Source organism: Protopterus annectens, chromosome 4.part1, assembly GCF_019279795.1.
Source record: "Protopterus annectens isolate FY-2018-M chromosome 4.part1, PAN1.0, whole genome shotgun sequence".
Lineage (NCBI taxonomy): Eukaryota > Metazoa > Chordata > Ceratodontiformes > Protopteridae > Protopterus > Protopterus annectens.
In genome coordinates this window covers 690,792,783-690,816,607 of record NC_056734.1, presented here as the reverse complement: position 1 = coordinate 690,816,607, position 23,825 = coordinate 690,792,783, and the positions used below count along the sequence as shown (strand labels likewise).

Genomic DNA, 23,825 nt, shown 5'->3' with positions numbered 1-23,825 from the left:
AACTCTTCTCTATGCACCCTGTCATATGCTTTCTCCAAGGGTACAAAGACACAATGCAACTCATTCTGACCTTCTCTGTATTTCTCCAATAACACTCTCAGAGCAAACATTGCATCTGTAGTGCTCTTTCCTGGCATGAAACCATACTGCTGATCACTAATCATCACCTCCCCTCTTAACCTAGCTTCTACTACTCTTTCACATAACTTCAAGTTGTGACTGATCAATTTTATCCCTCTGTAGTTACTGCAGCTCTGCACATCACCCTTATTCTTAAAGATAGGTACCAAAACACTTTTTCTCCACTCCTCAGGCATCCTCTGACTTTCCAAAATTTCATTAAACAATCTAGTTAAAAATTCCACTGCCATTTCTCCTAAGCACCTCCATGCTTCCATTGGGATGTCATCTGGGCCAACAGCCTTTCCATTCTTCATCCTCTTCATAGCTGTCTTCCTCCTTGCTAATCTGTTTCACTATCCCCACATCATCCAACCTTCCCTCTCTCTCATTCTCTTCATTCTTCAGCCTCTCAAAATACTTTTTCCATCTACTCAACACACTCTCCTCTCTTGTGAGTACCTTTCCCTCAATATCCTTTATCACCCTTACTTGCTGCACATCTTTCCCAGCTCTGTCCCTCTGTCTAGCCAATCGGTACAGGTCCTTTCCTCCCTCTTCAGTGTCCAATCTCTCATACAACTCTCCATACACCTTATCCTTAGCTTTCACCACCTCTCTCTTTGCCATGCGCCTCATCTCCTTATACTCATGTCTACTTCCTTCATCTCTTTGACAATCCCACTTCTTCTTCGCCAGCCTCTTCCTCTGTATACTCTCCTGTACTTCCTCATTCCACCACCAGGTCTCCTTGTCCTCCTTCCTCTGTCCAGATGTCACACCAAGCACCTTTCTAGCAGTATCCCTTACTAGTTCTGCTGCAGTTACCCAGCTATTCGGTAACTCTCCACTGCCTCCCAATGCCTGTCTTAACTCTTCCCTAAACTCCACTTCACAATCACCCTTTTTTAACTTCCACCATTTAATCCTTGGCACTGCTTTCACACTCCTCCTCCTCTTCTTGATCACCAACGTCATCCTACAGACCACCATTCTATGCTGCTTAACTACACTTTCCCCAGCCACCACTTTACAGTCTCCAATCTCCTTCAGACTGGCCCTCCTACATAGGATATAGTCCACCTGTGTGCATCTTCCTCCACTCTTGTACATCACCCTATGCTCCTCCCTCTTCTTAAAATACGTATTCACCACAGCCATGTCCATCCTTTTCGCAAAATCCACAATCATCTGACCTTCTGCATTCCTCTCCTTAACACCATACCTACCCATCACTTCCTCATCCCCTCTGTTCACTTCACCAACATGCCCATTAAAGTCCACTCCAATCACTAGTCTCTCACCCTTGGGTACATTCACCACAACTTCATCCAACTCACTCCAAAATTTCTCTTTCTCATCCATCACACACCCAATTTGTGGAGCATATGCACTAACAACATTCATCATTACACCATCAATTTCGAGCTTCATAAACATCACTCTGTCAGACACTCTCTTCACGTCTAAAACACTCTTGGCATATTGTTCCTTTAGTATAACCCCTACCCCATTTCTCCTGCCATCCACACCATGCTAGAACAATTTGAACCCGTTTCCTAAACACCTGGCCTTACTTCCCTTCCATCTGGTCTCTTGCACGCACAATATATCGACCTTCCTTCTCTCCATCATATCAGCTAGCTCTCTTCCTATACCAGTCATACTGCCAACATTCAAAGTTCCTACCCTCACTGCTACATTCCTAACTTTCCTCCTCTCTTCCTGCCTTCGTGCATGCCTTCACCCTCCTCTTCTCCTTCGGCCAACAGTAGCCCAATTTCTGCCAGCACCCTGTTGGCAAAAAGTACTGGTGGCGGTCATTGTTAACCTGGGCCTCGACCGATCCGGTATGGAAATATGAAATTCAATGGATACCAAAGAAATAATAAAAAAAATCTAAAGTTGCCAGGTCCCAGTGTCAAACCATTGTCCTTAGTAATTGTCCTTGGTTCCAGTGTGAAGTTCACAGTTTGGGATTGCAATTTTCCCCAATTTCTAAAGCAGACAGAAATGTAAAACATGCTGCACAGCAGTCTCTAGTTAGAAAAAAAAAACAAGCTTATCTCAACAATCAGTGCCACTTTTCCCTTTAATAAACTGTAATCCATCCTTTTTCCAAGAGTGAATTTTTCAGAACAAAAATGGTTCCTTCCCACCTCTACCAACACTTATGGTCTCAGCTACAACATAGTACCCTTCAAAACAGAAAATAAACACCTTTACTCCACACAAACTAAATAAACTAAAACTAACCTTATTTTCACCACATGATCTGCAATGTTATCCTGCTATTACAATCTTATGATGATTCTGAGCACGGATGTGGGGATCAGACTTTTACACATTCAGTTTTTGCATTTTTTATGTTCCCTTTATCCAGTTGTAATTGTAAACCAAACCATAACTTGGCAATAAACTAAAACTTCTTGTTCATTCTTTTTTTTCACATCCTCTGACTAACTGTGCTCTCTCCATTTGCCACAAGGATTTATGGCAAGCAACAGGGAGGCCATGGTGGTGCAGCGGTTACCATTGCCTCCCCACAGCACATGGCTCTCTGGTTCGATCCTCGGCTGGGGTGCCTTCTGTGCGGAGTCTGCATGTCCTCTCTGTGGTCGCATGAGTTTCCTCAGGGTGCACCAGTTTCCTCCCACATCCCAAAGACATGCTGTAGGTGGATTGGACACTCTAAATTGGCCCTAGGCGTGAATGCGTGCGTGTGTTTGCCTTCTGTGGAAGGTTGGGCATCAGGCTGGCAACTCAACACCATAAAAACTCCACTGCCAATTATGAGCAGACAGGTGATCCACTGTGGTAACCCCTAACTGGGAAAAAGCTGAAAGAAGATTTTTCTTTGAATTTACTGAATAAGTGTACTGCCATGGCAAAAAAAAAGATTTTTGGTATAATATTGGCATTGCAGTTATTACTTTTTAAGCTTTGTAGGTGACACCTTAAACACCTGAAAATTAGCTAACCTGAAGAAATTTAATCCTGAATACCATTACAATCAAGCTTATCTGAATAGATGGTGGAAACTGCTTACCATCTCAAACAGACCTGTGGAAAGGACTAATGTAAGATATAGTATTGAAGTGTAGCGCTGACATATTTTATAGCAATGGGCAGGTAATGTGGCTGTACTAACATTCATCGAATCCCAGATTCCCACACCAGGTAGATGGAGTTAAGCAAGGTCCCATCTGTCTGTCGCTCTGGTGGATGTAAAAGATCCCACAGCACCTATCAAAAAGAGTAGGGGAAGCTCTCTGATGCTTTTGCCAAATTTCCCCTAATAGTATGTGCTGCGGTAGCGTTGTCGCCTCACAGTAAGACGCTGTCCGGTTCGATTCTCAGTTAGAGCGTATTCTGCATGTAGACATGCATGAATGGGCGTACCTTCGTTGAAGGTTGTGCATCAGGGCTGGTAACTTGGCACATAAAAATCAACTGCCACTTATTAGCGGACCGGAGTTCCGCTGTGACGACCCCTAACTGGGAAAAGCCGAAAGACACAAACAAAGTATATTTCTTTCAAGCCTATAGTTCCTTTTTGTATATTTTTAGGTTTGGCTTCATTTTACAGATAACTTTCCAACTAATTATATGCATTATTAGAAAGCACAAGGAGTTATTAACAAAATGACACTAAACTTGCTTCTGCGGTGGTGCAGCTGTAGCGTTGTTGCCTCACAGCAAGAGGTTCTCCTGTTCGATTCTTGGCTGGTGTGCGGGAAGTGCCTTCTGTGTGGAGTCTGCATGTCCTCCCAACGCTTGGGTGGATGTTTGAAAGACATGCATAAATGGGCGTGCCTTTGTTAAAGGTTGAACGTCGAGCTGGCACCTCGGTGTTCATGAAAATCTACTGCCAGTCATTAGCAGACCGGAGTTACGCTGTGGTGACCCCTAACCGGGAAGAGCTGAAAGACAACAACAATACTAAATTTGTTAATCTAGGATGTCCTGTAATAGAGAAATGAATCACTGTTCATTGCTTATTATTCATATATTCATATTTTCATAAATGAGAGCCCTACATGTTCTTGAGGGGGTACGATAAGATATGCCATGGTGGGTGACAGGAAAATTCATTGTCGATGCCCATTTATATTACACTAAACGTGGCATTACTGCTTGTTGTTTTTTAATAACTGTGAAAATAAACAATATTTTCATATGTACATCACTCTTCAAAAAACAAGAAACTTACAAACTGTTGCATGGCATCAAGTGAAAACTTAGATGTTGTTGAAGAAAGCAGTCTTTCATATGTATATTGTTAAGTCATACAGCCTAAGAAATAGTGTTATTTATAGTGCTAATTATACAATTAAGCACGTTTTTTCATACTTCTGTAACTATCTCAATAAACACACAGTCATAGAAGAATTTCTTGATGTCATGTAAAACATGTCTGGTTTAGAAAAATGTTCTAAAAATATATGTCTAGCAAGCTTATACAGCTTGCAAGATATGACAAATTGTTTGTGAAAGTTTAGCAAAAAATATAATTTTGGATTTATTGTTGTGTCTTTCAGCTTTTCCCGGTTAGGGATCGCCACAGTGGAACTCCGGTCTGCTAATGATTGGCAGTAGATTTTTACGTGTCGAGTTGCCGGCCCTGACGCACAACCTTCAACGAAGGTACGCCCATTCATGCATGTCTCCACACAGAAGATGCCCTAGCTAAGAATCGAACAGGACAATGTCTTACTGTGAGGCGACAACGCTACCGCAGCATTTGTGTGCATTGTAATATAGTTTTTTATGGAAAAATTATGAATCCAGTTAATATTATCACTTCACTTCATACTGATTTACAGTTTTAATAGCGTTTATTTTTCATAAAATATTTACTTTTGTTTATCTTATCCTTTTTAAGTTTATTTCTCAGAAAATGCTCTGGAATTCAAGATGTGTGTTGGCTGCTAGAGTTGTGATATTTCACACCACTTAGGTGCTAATGAGATAAATATCATCTCAAGTCTGCCCTGAAAATAGGCTCCTAGTCTAAAGGGACTAACCCAGTCAACAAAGGATAAATAAAAAATAATGTTTTTTTCAGTATGAAGGGTAGAGGGGTGGACCTCTAGCCCCAGGCACTGGTCTTGCTGGGGGTGCCAGTCAGCAGCAGCATGGGAAACCAACATACGTCACAGTCTCTTAGAGCAAGAAATGTGCACAAAGCCATAAATTATGGGGGACAAAGGCCCAAAAATAGGGATACTATTTAGGTACTACTCTTACAAACGTAGGAAGTTGATAACGTAGCAGTTTTGCATTAGCATGAATTTTCTGAAGAGTATGACATCTGAAACTCAAATGTTTGTCATCATTTGCTGACTTTAATTTTCAATGACTTGCCAATACTTTGCCAGAAAAAACACAATTTTATAAAAACAGACCAAAAATATGACACAGAAATCTGGACATTCTACAAAAATCTGTACAGTTGAAAGATATGAAAACCAAGTATATTGCATGCCCCCTCCCCCAAATTAAATACTCTAAACAGTTTGCACATACTTTTTATGTGTAGAAATAACATTTTTGTTTTTGGCTGAAGTCTCAGTCAGGTCTGCTTCAGAAAAAAATGATTGGATGCAGCAAACCCTGATATGCAATATGGTAAAATAGTTCCATGCCACAGCAAGATACTTTCTCTTCATAGTTATATACTTTGCAAGTTTCTTTTTAATTAATATTGACTATATCTTCTCTAGAGTTGTAATTAGGGAGTAATAGAGCATGGGGGTACTAAACTGTTACTGTCTTATCAAGAAGTAAATTTAGTTAATAAATGTCATTTCATGAAACCCAACGGGTGTTGTGTTGTGTTTGTTGGGGAGGGGGCAGAAATAAGTACAGTGCCCCAGATAACAGACTCAACTCCCTTGCACTGTCCTTTCTTCTCAGCATTCTGCACACAACATCAAGGTTTTAGCACCATTATACTCTTGCCATCCAGCATTTATTACCATTCTGTGCATAAGACAGTTAAATAAACTATGCCACAATGAATGACGAGACACAAAACACTACCCACCTAAGTCAGTCCCTTATAAATTAAGGTCAGTAGCATATGGACACAAATTTAAACAAAAGAATATAAAATAAATCAGGAATTACAGCTAGACAATTGGTAACTGGTACTAAATAAACTTAAACTAAAAAAAAACGCATCACTAAATTTCAAAGCTAACCTTTGTGTAATGCTGTTACTAAGATAATACAAAAAGTTATCTAACATTTCCAGTAAAAACAAACAAAAAAAAATTAAGAGGTACCGTAGAAAGCCATCTGTGAAACAACCCATTGATACAAACCTGGACATCAGCGATTGAAACATGTCCCACCCTCACCCCTCAATAATACAACTGTCTGAATGAAATTGACAGACTTGCGTTTTCTATACTTGAAAAATCTTGCACTATAAAATTAGGGAACTCAGTTTCTTGACTGGTGGGAGAGAGGACAAATGGCAACTAGAGTAGTATCTCCTTAACAGCGTTGCTAAGGCATTAAAGAATACAGTTAAGTCTGTTTCATTAGGTTAATAATGGACACACAGCAGGCATGCTAGCATGAAAAAATAGAAGAGAGAGAGAAGAGATGAAAAGCTGTACCTCTGGAAGATAAAAACGGCAATAGTGAACAAAAGAGAGAGGAGATTTTTGACTGTGCTGTTATTTTAGATAATACCCACTGCTTTGGTGAAAGGGCTAGTTTCTCGTGACCCAGAACATTGTAAGGAAAATCAAGTAATATGAACAGATGTTGCAAAAAAAAAAAAAAAAAACAAGTGAATTGGCCTCAGCATTATTCAGACTTCATCTAGGTGAATGGACGGGACCATGACAATTCATCCTGCCAGGAGTCACTTGCTACAACTTCTAGGTATGCCACAATAAACATTATGACATCTCAGTTCTCGTTCCTTCATTCCTTCCTTTTCCTCCCTTCAGTGCAAATGCTCCTTATTCCCTTTCCCTAACATAACCAAATCTAATAATGTTGTGTGTGTATCCCAAATTAATTCTACTTTCTGCTATCATCTTTCGAACTGTTAACTCACCGTCAAGGGGTTTTCTTGTACAGGATTGTTGACATACATCTGACTTATTATAAACCTCTGGGTTTGAAAATCTGCACTAAGCTTGCAGAGTAGAAGACATAGCTTACTTGCATATGTGGACTGGAGTGTTTAACAGGATTTGACCTCTATGTACAACCCTTGCGATCTTTGAAAGTGGAAGTATATTTCCTTTGCCTAAAGAACTGTGAAAGGTGTAGATGTACTAGTTCTGAGTTTAACACATTTAGTAAAATATAAAAAGTTTAGTAAAATAAAAAAGTTTTGTTAAACAAGCTGGATGGAGTATGTGTAACATTTCACTTGCCTTAAATTCAGCTGTATGTCATAGCCTAATTGTTCATAGAGCAGCTTATACTCAGTACTTGCCCTTCTCCAGTGTTATGCAAGCATGTAGTTGGTATACACAATTAAAGGGACCCCTGCCCAAAAAAAAAAAAAATCTTATTTTGAGGTGCTCCATTACATTGCTTGTAAAATGGCAGAGTATGCGCTCAATCTGTTATGTTTGAGAAATCACGTGCACACATGAATATGTATGTCTGTATCTCTCTCTCTCATATATATATATATATATATATATATATATATATATATATATATATATCTATATATGGTTTACGGTTCCTTCAAAGTGTTGTTGGTCACAACGTTGAAACCGCTTAACGAACTGCACCGTCTCAAAACCTCAAACGCCAATATTCCAAACTACAAAGTCTCGCCCCCTTTTTGACCCATGTTAGTTAGCACTTGTTTGTAGATGTGGCATGGTCAGAAATGTTGACGTTCAATGTTTTGTCGACTTTCTGAAGTTTTGGCGGTGTGCACATTCGACTATGTGCATTTGACATTTCAAAGGTAAACCATATATATATATATATATATATATATATATATATATATATATATATATGTGTGTGTGTGTGTGTGTGTGTATGTAGGTACATGGATGTGTGCATGTGTATTAACTCGTATACATACACTTGTGTATTTGAATGGGTGTAATGGGAATGGCTGACTTCATATTCATTTGATTGTCTGTAACAGCAGATATACAACCATGCATAAGGTCTTTTGTGCGCTTTAAGGAAGGTCAGATTTACATTTTTGATGTAGTTGGTAGGTGTTTCCTGATGTTAGGGCTGGGAAGGGGTCTGCTATATTTTGAAACATTTGTGGGGTGGTAGCTGTATTGTTGGCAGGCATTTAGTGCTGGCATTACTGGCCTTTGTTTATTTTTATGTAGTGCTAGTAATGCCAGTTGATGCTGACAGGTGGTAGGGAGGTTTGCCTGTGTCTTATGTATGTTTCAGAAAGTCTTAAATTATTCTGGGTGATGGACTTATACAAGATCATGGTGCAACTGAAATGGGCAATATGCCTTTTCCTTGCTGTTGAGCAATCAGAGAGTTGCTATCTATAATTAACAGGAGATGTGGTGGAGCGGGGGGAGAGGGTTGTCCCCTGCAAAAAAACATTTTTGTTCTTCTGTTTAGTACGGTAGTATTTTTGGCTGTGGTCAGCTATTTCTGTTATGATGTCATGTGAGATTGCTGTTGTGTGTAATTGCCTTGTTTTGTTCACACTTTTTTTGCTACTCAATGTAAGTTGACTATTGCTGGTATAATCATTATTTTTATCTATCAGTCTATCTATTTATCTATCATCTATCTATCTGGATGCATATATTTAACAAAGCTGTCACTGCCAGCAACTATTCTTGCATAAAGAAAGGATAGCTTTGCTAAAGTTTACAGATGATCAGAAGAAATGTTGCCTTTTCAGCTTTAAATTTAGTTGACAGATTGTTCAAAAAAACAACTTATCTAGTTCATTAAGTAATGAATGTAGCATACAATACTGTCCTGTTCAAAGTTAGCTTCTCTCCCACAAACATTTTGTTAAGTGTTTTCACTACATAAACATTTGTTTCTTTTTCTGTAGAAAACCATGGGTTGTGGCTTTCTGCGGGGATAAAAATATTTACAAACTCTTTTTCCCCCCTCTGGAAAATAGCATTCCAGTCCCTTACTATCTTTAGGGCTTAAGGCATTTATAAGTCCTGTATTTCCCTCATGACAGTTTCTTGCATGTTCTTCAGAACAGAAGTCACAAACTCTGGCTTTCCCTGAAAAGTAGTTTGTGGTTTTATTAATAGCAGTATTCTGGAATGCAGCAGTTCACATTTCAAAATTATTTTGGTCTGTTTTTAGCACATGGTTCCAGCCACATTCAACTCCCTTATTACAACTTTTGAAAGTCACTGTTCATAAGGCCAGAGAGTGTTCTGGATTCAGCATCCAAAATGCAGCATCACTGTTCCGCTCAGTTTCCTAGTCTTGATGTTTATAAGTATGTATGTATAAATATATATACTGTATATATGTAACACGAGTGTGTATGTCTATTTATATCTTCCTAGCTTTATGTTTATCTAAGGTCTTTCTCCATGAACACATACACATACCCCCCCACACTAGTGTGTCTGTGTGTGTGTGTGTGTGTGTGTGTGTGTGTGTGTGTGTGTGTGTGTGTGTGTGTGTGTGTGTGTGTGTGTGTATATATATATATATATATTATATATATATATATATATATAAAATGACTGGCTGCAGGTGATTTGGTCACGTTAACTAATGTTATCAAAAATGGGAATAGATGTTTGTAATTAATAAGTAGATGGAGGACTCTGCCTATTCCAAAAGACACCAGGGACCTACACTAATGATGGTAGAGGTCTATGTGCTTGTATTAGCCAGTGTGCCCACCATTAAGCCAAGCAGCCATGGGTCAATTTGGTTCTAGCTATGTGGTGTCCAGTTGCTCAGCCTGTGTCACCTGGGATAGCTGTGGTGAGCAAAAGCTGGGTATAAAGTTAATCAACCTGACAAACATGAACTAAGGATTGTTCCATTTAATATAGGTTCATTGACAGGACAGTTTGGATGTGATGACGTGATGGTAAGGAGGAGAGTGGAATACTGTGTAATTATGAGATAAGCTAAAGGGGCAGTGATTTGGGGTCCAGAGTTTACTACTGGGGGAGGACAGACTAAAAATGGTGTAGGAATTGTTGTGAAGGAGAGTCTTCTGAAGGCAATGAGGGATGTCATCAGAACTGGTAATAGACTCCTGGCAATCAGACTGCAGTGTAAGAATAGGGCAGCATTTATAATGTTAACCTATGCTCCACAACAGGGGTTTGTGGCGGCAAGAAAAAGAGTACATTTAGGTAGCAGATGCAGTATTTACTAGATAAAGCAGGACAACCTGAGTGAGTGCTGATAAATGCTCATATTGGGACAGCCAGAATAAGATATGAGGACTGTCTCAGTCTGCATGGATTGAGCAACAGGATTAAAAGAAGGACGAGCCATTCTAGATGTCTGTCCGGCAAATGACTTGGTGGTGGCCAATGCATGGCTCAGTAAGAAAGACAGTCACAAGTTCTTAAACAAGATTGGCCAACATGCAACTCAGGTAGACTTCCTCATAGTAAGAAATGGGCATTGGGTAAAAATCAGAGATTGTATAGTCATCCCCAGTGAAGCAGTTCAGCTCTCAGCATAAACCACTGGCGGCCACAAGCAGTGGTCAAAAAAGGCTGTAAGGTCAACAGAGGCTAGCCTGAAGACTTGGAAGTTGACTGGTGCAAACACATAAGAGTTGAAGGAAATACTTGGGCTCTAGCACCTCAGAAAAGTGAGGAAATAGCTGGAGTTGAAGAAGGGCAGCATCTCAAAACAGCATGCGTGAAGACTATAGCACAAATATGTGGCTGGGCCAGATATGGAAATAAGGTACATAAAGAAAGTTGGTGGTGGAATGCAGAAGTCCAGGAAGTTATCACAAGAAAGAAGGAGTGCAGGAAAAAGTGGCAGATAAAATGGATACACCAGACTAATGCTAGCTAGTTATCAAAGTGGATAAAGACGGCAGTTGCAATAACAAAGGGCAAGGCATCAGAGGCACTCTACCAACTTCTGGAAATTGATTCAGCAGATGAATCTAAGAAACTCTATCAGGATGCAAGGCAAAGGCAACAACATAAAGAAGGCAGTCACCAGACACCATTCATAACATAAGGAATGCTCTCATCAACCTGCTCACCAATCCACAGGACATCAGCGGCAGATGGAAGGAGTTCTTCCAGCAGCTTGTCAATGCAGGAACCTCCCCCCAGAAGTTGTACTGAGCCAGATACAGCTTATGATGAAAGACGAAGAAGATGCTACCGTGGGAGAAGTAAGAATAGCAGCAAAGAAAATAAAAGTAAGGAAAGCAGTAGGTCCACACGTGGTCACAACAGGTGCGATAAAGAGGCTTGGTGAGTTTGGGGTGAAATGGCTCCTGAGGGTACTCATAGCAATGTGAAGTGAAAAGTGTATCCCAGGTAACTGGCGAATAAGCATTCTAGTGCCATTCACAACTATGGACAGTACAGAGGTATTAAACTGCTGTTACACTGCATGAAAGTCCTGGTGATGGTGATCGATAAGTCAGTATGCAGAGAAGTAGAAGTCAGATGAGAGGTGAGCAGTTTGGATTTAAATCAGTACGCAGCACAACCAATCCAATGTTCCCAGTGAGACAGATAGTGGGGGAAAAGCTAGAAAAGCTATTGATGAGGAAAGAATCCAACTGGGCATTTCTAGACCTGTAGAAAGCATATTGCAAGGTGCCACGTAAGTTGATTTGGGCAGTTCTTCTGTGGTTCAAAGTCACGGAAGCATTGGGGGTATTTGTGCAGGTGATGTACAAGGACCCAATGACACCAATACATAAAGTGTTCAGACTCACAGAGGGTTTCCAAGTTGAAGTTGGGGGTTCATTAAGACTCAACTGTGAGCCCACTGCTGTTCACACTAGTGATGGACTACTTTAGCAAACAAGTTAGATGGTACAGATCAGCAAAGCTGCTGTATACAGGCAGTGTGGCATTATAAGCAGACTGTGAACAGGAATTTCAGCAAGTGATAGGGGAATGAAATGTAAAACTGAAGGCACATGGAATGAAACTAAGAACAGACAAGACAATATATTGGCAGCTAATCGGGAAAACCAGAAGTTGAAAATTGAAATAGAAGGGAAAATAGTGAAAGAAGTTAGCAGCTTCAAGCAAAAACTTTCAACTGTGCAGGTTTTTGCAGAATGTCCAGATTTTGGCCTCATATTTTTGGTCCATTTTTCATAGAATTGTAGTTTTCTAGCAAATTAGTGTGTTAAATCTTTAAAGATTAAAGTTTGAAAATAATGACAGACATTAGAGTTTCAGATTTCATATCCTTTAGAATATTCATGCTAATGAAAAACCTGTTATTCTATCAACTTTCTGAGTTTGTAAGAGCAATATTTAAAAATTGTCCCTATTTTTGGGTGTTTGTCCACTTTTATTTATGTCTTTGTTCCAATTTCTTGCTCCGAGAGATTGAGAGGTATGGTTCAAGTATCTGGAAGGGGTGGCTGTGGAGAAGGGAAGTCTGAATAAGGAGGTCAAAGCTTGAGTCAGAGAGACTGTAGCCGACTGGCACAGTGTTAGAGGTAATGTGTGAAAGAAGAACGGAGAAGAAATATGCATTTGGTTGTTGCCAGACCCTTTTGATTTGCTGCATTTGTTCTTTTGATTGCTGAATGAGTTGAGCAGTCGTCTTTATGATCACTTGGAAGTCAATGTTGTATATGTAACACCAAGAACACTTTGCATTCCATTAAAATGCACCTACCCAGTCTTGTGTGTTTATTTTATTCTGCAAAAGCTATTGCTGTCATTCTTATGATAATCTGCCTTAGAACTAGGTTGCTTATGCACAATAGGTGAACCTGTGGTACAATAAGGTTACTCATAGTATTTGAACATGGATAATATATTTCTTCACCGTGGACCACGGACGGCTTTAGGCATAGGCGAACTAGGCGACCGCATAGGGTGCCGTAAAGGCCAGCCTCTTAAAGGGCACAGTTTTTATTTATTTTAATTAACAAAGTTTGCGCTCTTCTCGGCGCCCTGCTGAAGTGTAACTGGAAGCTGGAATTATGGGGGAGGGGTTGAGCGCCCTCCCACTTACAGCTGCAGGTTGCCAGGACAGTTTGAAGAAAAAAAAAAAGTTACTTCGCAGTTCGACAGTCTGCTGTAAGGAGGAACATGCGTGCATTAAGAAATATCAGCGTTGTCGGTGAACTGATTTTCAGGAAGTTGACGCTCGAGGAATTATTGTTTGAATGGTAAAACTAGAAGAAAAAAAAATCTTTAAATATACTAACACTGCTATACACAAGGACCTCAAGTTTTCCAAGAATACTGTGAATAGTCTTCCCAAGCTTAAGACTAGACATTCCTTTTGCCTGTGATTACAAACCTCTTATCCTGCCTATCTACCACATGCACAACAATACCATTCCATACATTTTAAATAACATCTACACATCACTCTAGACCTAGCTATTTATCTTTCATCAAATACTGATTTAATTGTTACAAAGCCCTTTCCCGAATAAAGCTCTGCTACAAAATCAGTCCTATAGTCTCAACAGAATCCTGGCTTGCTCTTGCTAAAAATGTTCTACTTCCAAAACTTTATGACATTTGACTTCTAGTATTTAGCTTGGTATGTAATATACAAAGATTGCAAATAGAGAAAATAATGTGCAAATTTGCTCTGATGACAGATTCATGGGCACACCACTGTGTTATACTAAAGAAACTAAACTGGCTACCTATGACAGCAAGATCTACTTTCTTATTAGGTACACTAATATGCAAAGTATTAAATTAAGGTTACTAACCACTCCTGAGAAGAAAGCTGCCAATAATGGAAAAGGTCTACACTCTTTAAGAGATTTCCAAGAAAACATTCTAATCTTAAGCAGACCCCCATCTCAAACTACCATAGGGAGAAAAAACTTTTTCAGACTAGACCATGCAATGTGGAGTAAACTTCCAGCAACAGTGAAATCAGAAACTAGTCACCTGGGAGTCAAACAGGCACTGTCCGGGTTCCTACATAATGAAGCAAAATGCAAGTGTTTTGATGATAATGATTAAAGTACATTGCATATTAGCATTTCCTCTTCCCAGAATCAAGACACCCCTGCATATAGCTCTAAACATATCTGGATATATTACTTTGTTTCATCTGTTGTGCTTTATTTCATGAATTCTCTTTATACACTACCCCTAGGGATACCATCTCTGATGATTAAGTCTACCTGTCAACCAAATATTCATAAATCTATACATAGTTTCTGAAAATATGACATTGCATAGGCAAGTTATGTCTGTACTACAGATGGAGTGCTATGAAATGACTAATATTTATATATATATATATATATATATATATATATATATATATATATATGTGTGTGTGTATATATATATATATATATATATATATATATATATATATATATATATATAGTATAATGTAACACTGTTTCTGCCATACTATTTTATGGATATTTGTTATATTGAACCAAACTGTATCTGTGGTTCCTTTCACTACTACATTGTGGCTAAGAGATTTATTGTGCAAAATGTTACATTCCTCTATGCCCATCTCATATTAAAGACCCAGAAAAGGGTCTTTGCACCAGTCCATGTACCTGCCTATCTTGGAATACAAGATATCATGTCCTCCAACTTTTTTGCCTTTTATTTCAGCCCAGATAGTGTAATGGGGGGGGGGATTCTTCATTTTTGATGTTAGGTTTGAAACACTTTTCTTATAGAAAAAGGAAGTCTCGGGAGTTACGAGTTGGAGGTCAGTCAACTTATTTTGCCTCTGCTTCTGATGCTAATGTTATAGAGAGAGATAGAACTGGATCTCTTTTGATGTTTTGGGGGAAGGCAAAATGGGTCTATATCACTTGATTAAAACACCAGTTTTGGGATTACGTTTTTATTGACCCCTATTCAGTGAACGTCCTTTTATCAAACACACAGATCAATGAACTTTTTTCCCAAGACACTGAGTTATTTGGCCAACATGTAGAAATTTGCCCTTTTCCCACTGTAGTGTGATTTTACAGTTGGTATATAAAATTGGGAAGGGTTGCATTGCCCCGTTTGGTGGGTTTGTTATACTGTGGTGTGTATCGCTCGGTATGTTGGCCTATTAAATTAGTGCCCTGCGAAAACATTCACTGATTTGATTGATTGATAAAAGGGTAGCTCACTGAATAGGGGGTCAATGAATAGGTATTCGCTGAACTGGTATTTTGATCAAGTGATATACACCCAGGCAAAATAGTGGTTTCTAGAAACAAAGGACCTGGATGCTACTTAGCTGTTATGAAGAAAAGTATCAAAGCACAGAAGGCATTACCTTAATTTTAATTTTGGACCTTATTTAGGTGTTGTATGAGTGCATTCTATAAGCTAAAGGTTTTGGTTTGTAGAAGTGAAGAAATGTAATATCATGGATGGTGGATGAGATGGAAAAATGGGTATAGGTTTGATTTGGAGGAGTTTTTTGATTAGTGCAGGAGATAAGTATAATGGTGGTGGGGGGTTTGCTACCAGGTAATATGAGCAAGAGCTGAGTGTAGGGAGAGTGGTAAGGATGGGTATTTTTTATAAAATAGGTGTATGTTTAGAGAGTGAATTAGAATGGAGATGAAATAAGGTAGAACAATGTATTTATTAGGACAGGAGAGAGAAGGGATGGGTCAAGGTAGGAGGCAGTCAGCAGAGGGAGCAGATCAGTTACGTAGTAAAAAAACTGGCAAAGCTTTTTTTCTAATAGTGTTAATTTGTGATATTTGCTGCAGTGAGGTATGAAGAAATGTATGAATTCTGCATGTTCTTAATAATGGCAAAATAATAAGACTTGAGAAGGTTAAGGAAGTGGATGGAATAACATGATGAAAAAGATGACGTTTTATTGGCTAGATTAAATGTTACTCTTGTGTAAGGGATTGGACATGTTGTTATACAAGTAGACAAACCCTGGGAGTAGCAGATGCTGGGTGAAAATCTTCCCTTCCCAAACTACCAGCAGTCAATCAGTGTGTATATGCCCACAGCAAATCAAAAGAGAGGACACAATTAGCCAATTTCACTGCTAAAATTAAAACTTTTCTTAGATAAGTTAACGATCTATAATGGTAGAAATTCCAGAAGTAGTAAAAAGAGCATCTGCACATCTTAATACTACCCTCTCATTCAGTCACATCGCGGACAAAAAACTACAGCGCACACTACTGGGCACTTTGTAAGAAAAGTGTTCTGTTAGTATGAAACTCACTGAGTGCACAGTTTATCAACTGCAGTGTTATTCAAAAGTTGCAGTTGTCGAATGGAGGAAGATGATATTTGGTGGATACTACAGTGCAACTTCTTTCTGCCATTAACCAATTTAACTCCGCATTCATTGCCAACCTTAGGCATAGGCCAACTAGGCGGCCGCCTAAGAAAGGGCACTTTTCTGGTATTTATTTGGTGTACTAGACCAGGATGGGTGCACTGGGGAGGGGTGCCGTAGAGCCCTTTTGCCTAAGGCACCAGTTGACCTAAGGCCGCTCCTGCTGCATTGTCCAGGGTATCTTTCACTCCTCTTGATTAAAGCAAGCATACCAATAAACATCAGAGTACTTTATTTTGTCATCCATTTTAGCTTTGTCGGTTGAATGCAGATCTGCTCTGTACCAGTCTCTACCCCTAATTAAATTCTTCTGTCATACTGTTCTCATTTTTTCTTCATATCTTCCTTTTTCTTTTATGTAACATGATGCTCCCTAGCCATCCCTAGTGGCTGACATGAGCAATTGCATCAACATGGACATTCTGCACCTTCCCTATACGTGTGCATTTTCAGCTGCATGACGATGAAGGCTGCTGTCACTGCCTGGGATCACCAAGCCCTCAGCACCCAGTTCTGACTATTTCAGTGCTGTGAAGAGACCACTTGCATGATGGTAATCAGTTGAACAGAAGCCACCACTCTCTACCCCCAAGATGGGTAAGCCGATGTTAACCATTCACTCCTACCCTCCCCCACTTGGGTCTTCCACAAACCAATGTCCTGTTCAAACTCATGTCATCTGGGCCATAGTCAGGGCTTTTCCCTTCTGTACTACAGAGCTGGTACTGTACAGGACTTCATAAGGCCATATTGTCAGTGTTAGTTATTTATGAGTAAGACCTTTATTCACAACAGCATTGCATCAGAATAAGTCACTAAAACTGAGAACAGGTACTTATGAATTCTGCCCCATATTCTTTTACTTTTTCGGACAGTTTATATTTGTTTAGACTGTGTAAACAACTTTCTCTGATGTTTAAGGGATTTGAAAGGTGAATCAGTCTTGTAATTGCTCGAAATTCATTGCGTTAACTCTGAGTGTACTTACTGTATGCACCACATAAAAGGCATATCCTAAAATTTCCTTATGTTCACCCCCAGAAATTTTAAAGAACTAATTCATTTCTTTACTTCTTGGCCACTGTACCCTATTAAAGTTCAGTAAAGCACGAAATCTGCACCTTTTCAGTCGTATATTCAGTAACACCACATAATGATCTCAAATTCGGCACACTCACTCACACTACCATATATTCTAGCTTCAGTCTGTCAAGCACATAATTTTAATGTAACCCTACAATACGTCAGCATATGACATTACTAATTTATGCTTGAACTTTACTATCAGAAACAATCATTCCTCTGCATAGATACCAAATAAAAGCATAAAGTTCTGATCACTACTGCAGCCTCACTGTTTAGTTTATGATGTAGACCTGTGTGTGTATTGTCATTTTTGCTATTTCATTGCATGACTTCTTGGCTATTAAATTGTGTTCTAATTTTTTGTACCTGCATTATAGCTGAAAGTAGAATCCAGTAATCCAGTCCACTAACCTTGCTATAAAATAAAAATGGAAATGAAAACAGTGGAATAGTAAAAGCACTTTGTAGAGATAAGGAACAAACATTTCAGTAGTATTGAAATTGTTAAACATACATAAAGTCCTCTTTTAACCTTGAGATACCTTGGGCAGGTGAGAGGAGACGAGGTAGCAAGCCCCAGCATGATCATCTGGCTTGGTTTAGCAGAATACCTTGTGAAGCTGAACAGTAAAATAGTTGCACATAATGCGAGCACAGTGTCTATGTTGTTTAAGAAGAAAACTTGGTTTAAAATTCAGATAAGGTTTTGCACCTAACTTCTGCATGACTTTATTATCTGCATATTCATTTATTCATCCATTCATTTATTTTCCAGTAACCAACTTTATACTTTTCAGTGTCAGAAAGGGTTTTAGGACAAAGAGCCCACTCTTAATGGGATGCCAGTCCTTCACATAATGCACATCGATCCCTAAATACATGTAAGTGCGCACTGACACACACACACATACACACACACACACACACACACACACACACACACACACACACACACACACACACACACACACATATTTCTTCAGTTTTCTTAGCCACAAACATTTTTTATAAAATAGGGAAATTTATCATCAGAATATACTGATGCACTTTAAAGTATGGAAATGTGACTTTAGCATAATGCATATTTAATAAATAATCAGTATTACCTAACATTACTTTTTTAACATGCATACGATTGTATGCCACAGTGTGGTCTCCACATTTCAGTTCCTAACCTATGACTTTGTTCTGTCATACATGACAGTGATTGATCATTACATATGTGAGTCACACATTACATTAGTACACACAATGATACTTAGTAATTTCAATAAAAGATTATAGAGAAGCAGTCACTTACTAGTGACACACACACATAGCATTGGTACCTTTTACAGCTTAGATGCTGGTGACAAGAGAGGTTTTGGCAGAGCACCTGGATTGACTAGCTAGTGTAGGTGCAGGAGAGAGACTGACCATGGAACAGAGAGTGAATGTCTGATGCTGATTCCTTTACCTGGTGAGAGGGTGTGAGGAAGGTCTGCTATGGGAGAGCCCCCTAGTGGAGACCAAGAAATAAGCTTTTGACAAGAGGTCCTGGCGGCATGCCACACAAGTAGAAAAGCCAGCTCTAAATGGAGAAGTGTAACCATGTTAAAAAAAAAAATCTAGCAATTTTTCCATCTGCAAAAGCAACAGTTTCTCACAGGAAGAAATATAAGTTTGTCCCACACAACTGACTGTACCCAGGGTAATCAGAAATAACTAGGATTTGAACAGCTGGTGAGGCACAGGAGGAGCTATTGAGGGAGGAAGATGACTGAAGGACCAATGCTAGCTCATCTGTCCAAAAAATAAGGCCATTGGCACATTCTGACTTCGAGGTCTTTCATCTAGAGAAATGTCTTATCCTTTGTTTGGGTCTCGGCGGTTTGACCCAGTTAGTGAGTGCACTCTAGCCGGGAAATGTGGGTATGTACATATCCCACTTAGCAGGCATGGCATCACATCTTATGGTCTTCGTAGGTGTGAGGAATATACAGAAAATGTCTGAGTATCTTTTGGATATTTGCAACCTTCTCCAGCTCGCACCACCCTCTACAAATGTCATAGGATGCCAGACTGGAAGGAATGAATATCCTTTTAGATGGTGGAGGCTTAATAGTTTTGGAGGGAGGGGTGGAACAGAAACAAAATGTGTCTGTGCAGTTTTGTTATGTTTTGCTTATATTGAATGTGTCTCTATATATTCACTGTCAATGTGTGATAATGTTGCCATAGTGTAGTGGGACAGAACATTTGCAGAGGCAAAGGATAGTAGTAAGCAAGTCGCCTAATACTAGTTATTTACTTGTCTTACAGAAATTCCACATTTTCTCTATTTGTTGTAGTATTACGTCATACTTTACAGAGTTTGATTCTTTTAGACAAGTATCCAAAATCAAGTTCTTTGCCAGTGAATAAAGAGGTAAATTGACTGAGCAGAAATTAAAACAAATCATTTAAAAATATACTTGCATTATATGAGCACAACTCAATGCAAGAAAAGGCACTTTTCACTTCTGTAATCTTCTCAGTACAACATAAGGAAGGGTCTACTAACTAAAGAGGCTTTAGTATATTATGCATCATTCACACTGATGGGATGAAAACTGTTACCACTGTACATGACATTGCATTTTTATACTTATAAACAGAGACTAATGTTAACAGATCTAAGAGGCACTTCAGATGGAAAGGGCATCTTTTCATACGTAAACTTGAAAACTGTAGTGGCTGTAAACTCGTTTCTGTTTTAATTAATACTCTGCATTTTTTTTGTATATTTTATAATACATTTCGCTGCTGCATGATGTATGATGACTCTATTTTACATATAATGTAGTGTTATTTACCACACATATTGTGTAGCGTCTGTGTATGAAAGGTTTGGGTACTGTGTCAGGAACCATGCTAGTGTCAGATGTATCTGTAAATAAATTCTAGTTCATGAATTGCAAGTCTGAGTTATATTACTATAGCTACTGTTTTTGTGTGTGTATGTATGTGTGAGTGTGAGTGTGTGCATATATAAATGTATATATACATAAATCCATATATACATAGGATCATAGGTGCTAGCCTATTGGCCCTGAGGCCCTTATAAGCCTAGCCAAGAGTTTAGCCCATGTTTAGACAGGTCAGCACCCAAAGCCCCTGTCCAGCAGGGACATGTGGAATCCCAGGGGTGTATTTTCTGTTTCCCATCCAGTTATCCAGGTTGCACTTGAAAAGGGATAATGAGGTGCTCTGCTTGATGTGGACAGGGAGTCTATTCCGCAGATGGGGGAGTCTCTGGGACACAAATCTTTTCCGCCAACAAGTCCTATTGATATCACAGACCAGGTTGAGGTTGGTTGCTCGAGTGGAGCTTGACTTGCGGATATGCAGCAGTCCCATCAAGGCGGGTTGTGAGATTGCTTTGTATGCCAGACAAAGGTCACCTCTAAGGAGTCTGTATAAAACTGAGTAGAGGGACAGGGCTTTTAGCCTATCTGTGTAAGGTAAGTGTTTGAGGCCCTGGATTCTCCTGGTGAGGAACCTCTGTGGTCTCTCCAGCTGCTGCATGTGCTTTGTTAGGTACATGCCAAACGGGGTGTTGTACTCAATACTTGGCCTTATAAGGGAAGAATACAGGGATCTTATGACCTCTTTGTCCCTAAATGAGATACCCTTACTTATGAGGTGGGCCATGTAGAAATCTTTCCGTACAATGGAAGCAACATGGTGGTCAAAAATCAGGTTGCTATCAACCTGGGTGCCCAAATCCCTCACTACTGATTCTGTACTTAGGACACTGTTATTAATGTGATAATATGTGAGGACATCACTCTCCCCAAAGGGCATGATGATGAATTTTTTGGCATTCAGCTTGAAGCCATGTTTCTGGCACCAGTCATTTGTTTGGGTGAGACCCTCTTGGAGGATGTCCACATCGCTTGGGGAATTGATGACTGTGCCCAGCTTGCAGTCATCTGCAAACTTGGTCAGCCATAGCCCATTTGTTTTGGCCTGCACCTCAGAGAAGTATATCCCGAATAACAGAGTCCCCAAGACCAATCCCTGGGGTACGCTGCTCATTACAGGACTACTGATTGAGGTGGTTTCCCCTATTTTGATTACGTAGGTTCTATAAGTGAGCCGGTTTGCTACCCATCTGGTAACATATGGATTGATGCCTAGTTGAGAGAGTTTCTCTACTATGCCTGAGTGGGGAATAGTGTCGCAGGCTTTGGCCAAGTCAAGGTAGGCAGTGTGCACCGTCTTCCCCTTGTCCATGGCTTTGGTGACTGTCTCAAAGAAGTTGACCAGATTTAACAGACATGACCTCCCCTTGACAAAGCCAAACTGTGTGGGGTTGAGTGTTTGGAGGTTGCCAGTGTCACTGTTAATGAGATTCATAATAATCCATTCCATGGACTTGCAGATCAGGCTAGTTAGGCTGATGGACTATAATTTCCTAGATTGGTGGACGCTCCACCTTTGTGTAAAGGGATGACAGTGGCTGTCCTCCACTCAGATGGGACAAAGCCGGTACTCAAACTTTGGTTGAATAGGGTGCCTAATGGTGCTGCAAGTTCATGCCTGAGTTCATGTAGGATGCAGCCTGGGATGTTATCGGGTCCCATGGAGGCTGTGTTTTTTGCCTTTGAGAGGGCAGTGATGACCTGTTCTCTAGAGATAAGGGGTGGGGGCATGTACTGGGGATATCCTGATTTGCTGATGGGGGACAGAGGGGAGAAGTTTTAGCTGAATCTGTCAACCAGTAGACTGGCTATATCTACAGCATTTGTGTATGTGGTGTCCTTGACCACCAGTTCTGAACAGATCTGGGTGCTTCTTTGAGATTGCAGACATATGGGAAGAAGACCTTAAGATTGTCTCTAGTAGATGTTGCCAATTTGACTCAAAGTTTGCTTTAGAGGATTTCAGTAGTGTTCTTATTTGCTTGTTCAGGCTAAGGAGAGATTGCTTCCAATTGCCGCCTGCTCCTTCTTGGTCCCGAACAGCAATTTTTTCCTTATGTTTTATAGTTTATTTGTTGTAGATGTCCACTAGACAGGCTTACTCATCCTTGTGGAGGATGATTTTGTCCTGTTGGGTATTCGTGATTCCATGCATCTATATAAATGCTCGTATACTACTTTGGTGTAGATTTGGACATTGCTGCCAGCTCCTACAGTGAGTAAGGGGGCTGTGAAGCTGTTTATATCATCCCTCAGGAGGTTGTAATCTCTTTGGAGAAGTTTTTTTGTTTGACCCTAGCTAGAGGAGGGTCAGGGGAGATGATGACTTTGAAAGTGACCGCTTTATGGTCGTATCTTACCAGAGAGTATGATACCGTAGGGGTGCTGCAGTGGTTACTCATGTTGGTTAATACCAAGTCCAAGATATTATCACCTCTTGTTGGGGTATCAACTAGCTATTCCAAGGCATTTGCATTGATAAAATCGTGGAATCTCTGGGCATTTGTGTTCTGGCATGAGTAGTTTTTCCAATCTATGGTTGGGTAATTAAAGTCACCCAGGATCAGGGTAAAAGGTTGAATCTTGATAGATATGAAGAGTTCCAGATAGGTGGAGTGGGTATCTTAAGTCAAATTTGGGGGCCTGTAACCAGCTATGATTTGAATAGGGGTCTTGTCAATGGTTAACTGCACCTGGAGTATCTCCTGTGCATCGTACTGTTTGACCAGCCTGAAAGTGTGTGTGTTTTTAATATATATTGAAACTCCACCTCCTTTGGCTTTGCTGTCCACATTTTGGGGTCTGAGTGTATGATAGAATGAGTAACCAGGTAATGCTGGTGTGCTCTCCACAGCTTTGAACCAAGTTTCTGTGACTGCACAAATGTCAACATCTTCCAGGGTTAAGAATGCTTGCAATGAGTGCAGTTTCATGTTTAGACTCCTAGGGTTTAGCAGCATGACCTTTAATTTGCATTTTATTGGGATTTATATATATGTGTGTGTGTGTGTGTGTGTGTGTGTGTGTGTGTGTGTGTGTGTGTGTGTGTGTGTGTGTGTATTTATTTATTTATTTACTTTTGTTTACCGGTAAATTCCGACTGGACGCAGATCCTTTTTCAGCGGATGCCCAGGGAGAAAAGCTCCACATCATGTACAGGATAAAAAGAGATACAAAGTTACAGCAATAGTAAACAACATTACATTTTATATATAG

The 23,825-nt window shown here is 39.8% G+C and overlaps 1 protein-coding gene across 5 annotated transcripts in view; it reads left to right on the top strand.

Annotated features, from left to right (window-relative positions):
• The window catches only part of LOC122801016 (schwannomin-interacting protein 1), a 1,488,345-nt gene that overhangs the window by 1,104,730 nt on the left and 359,790 nt on the right, over positions 1 to 23,825 (top strand). The gene's annotated exons all lie outside the window — the stretch shown is intronic.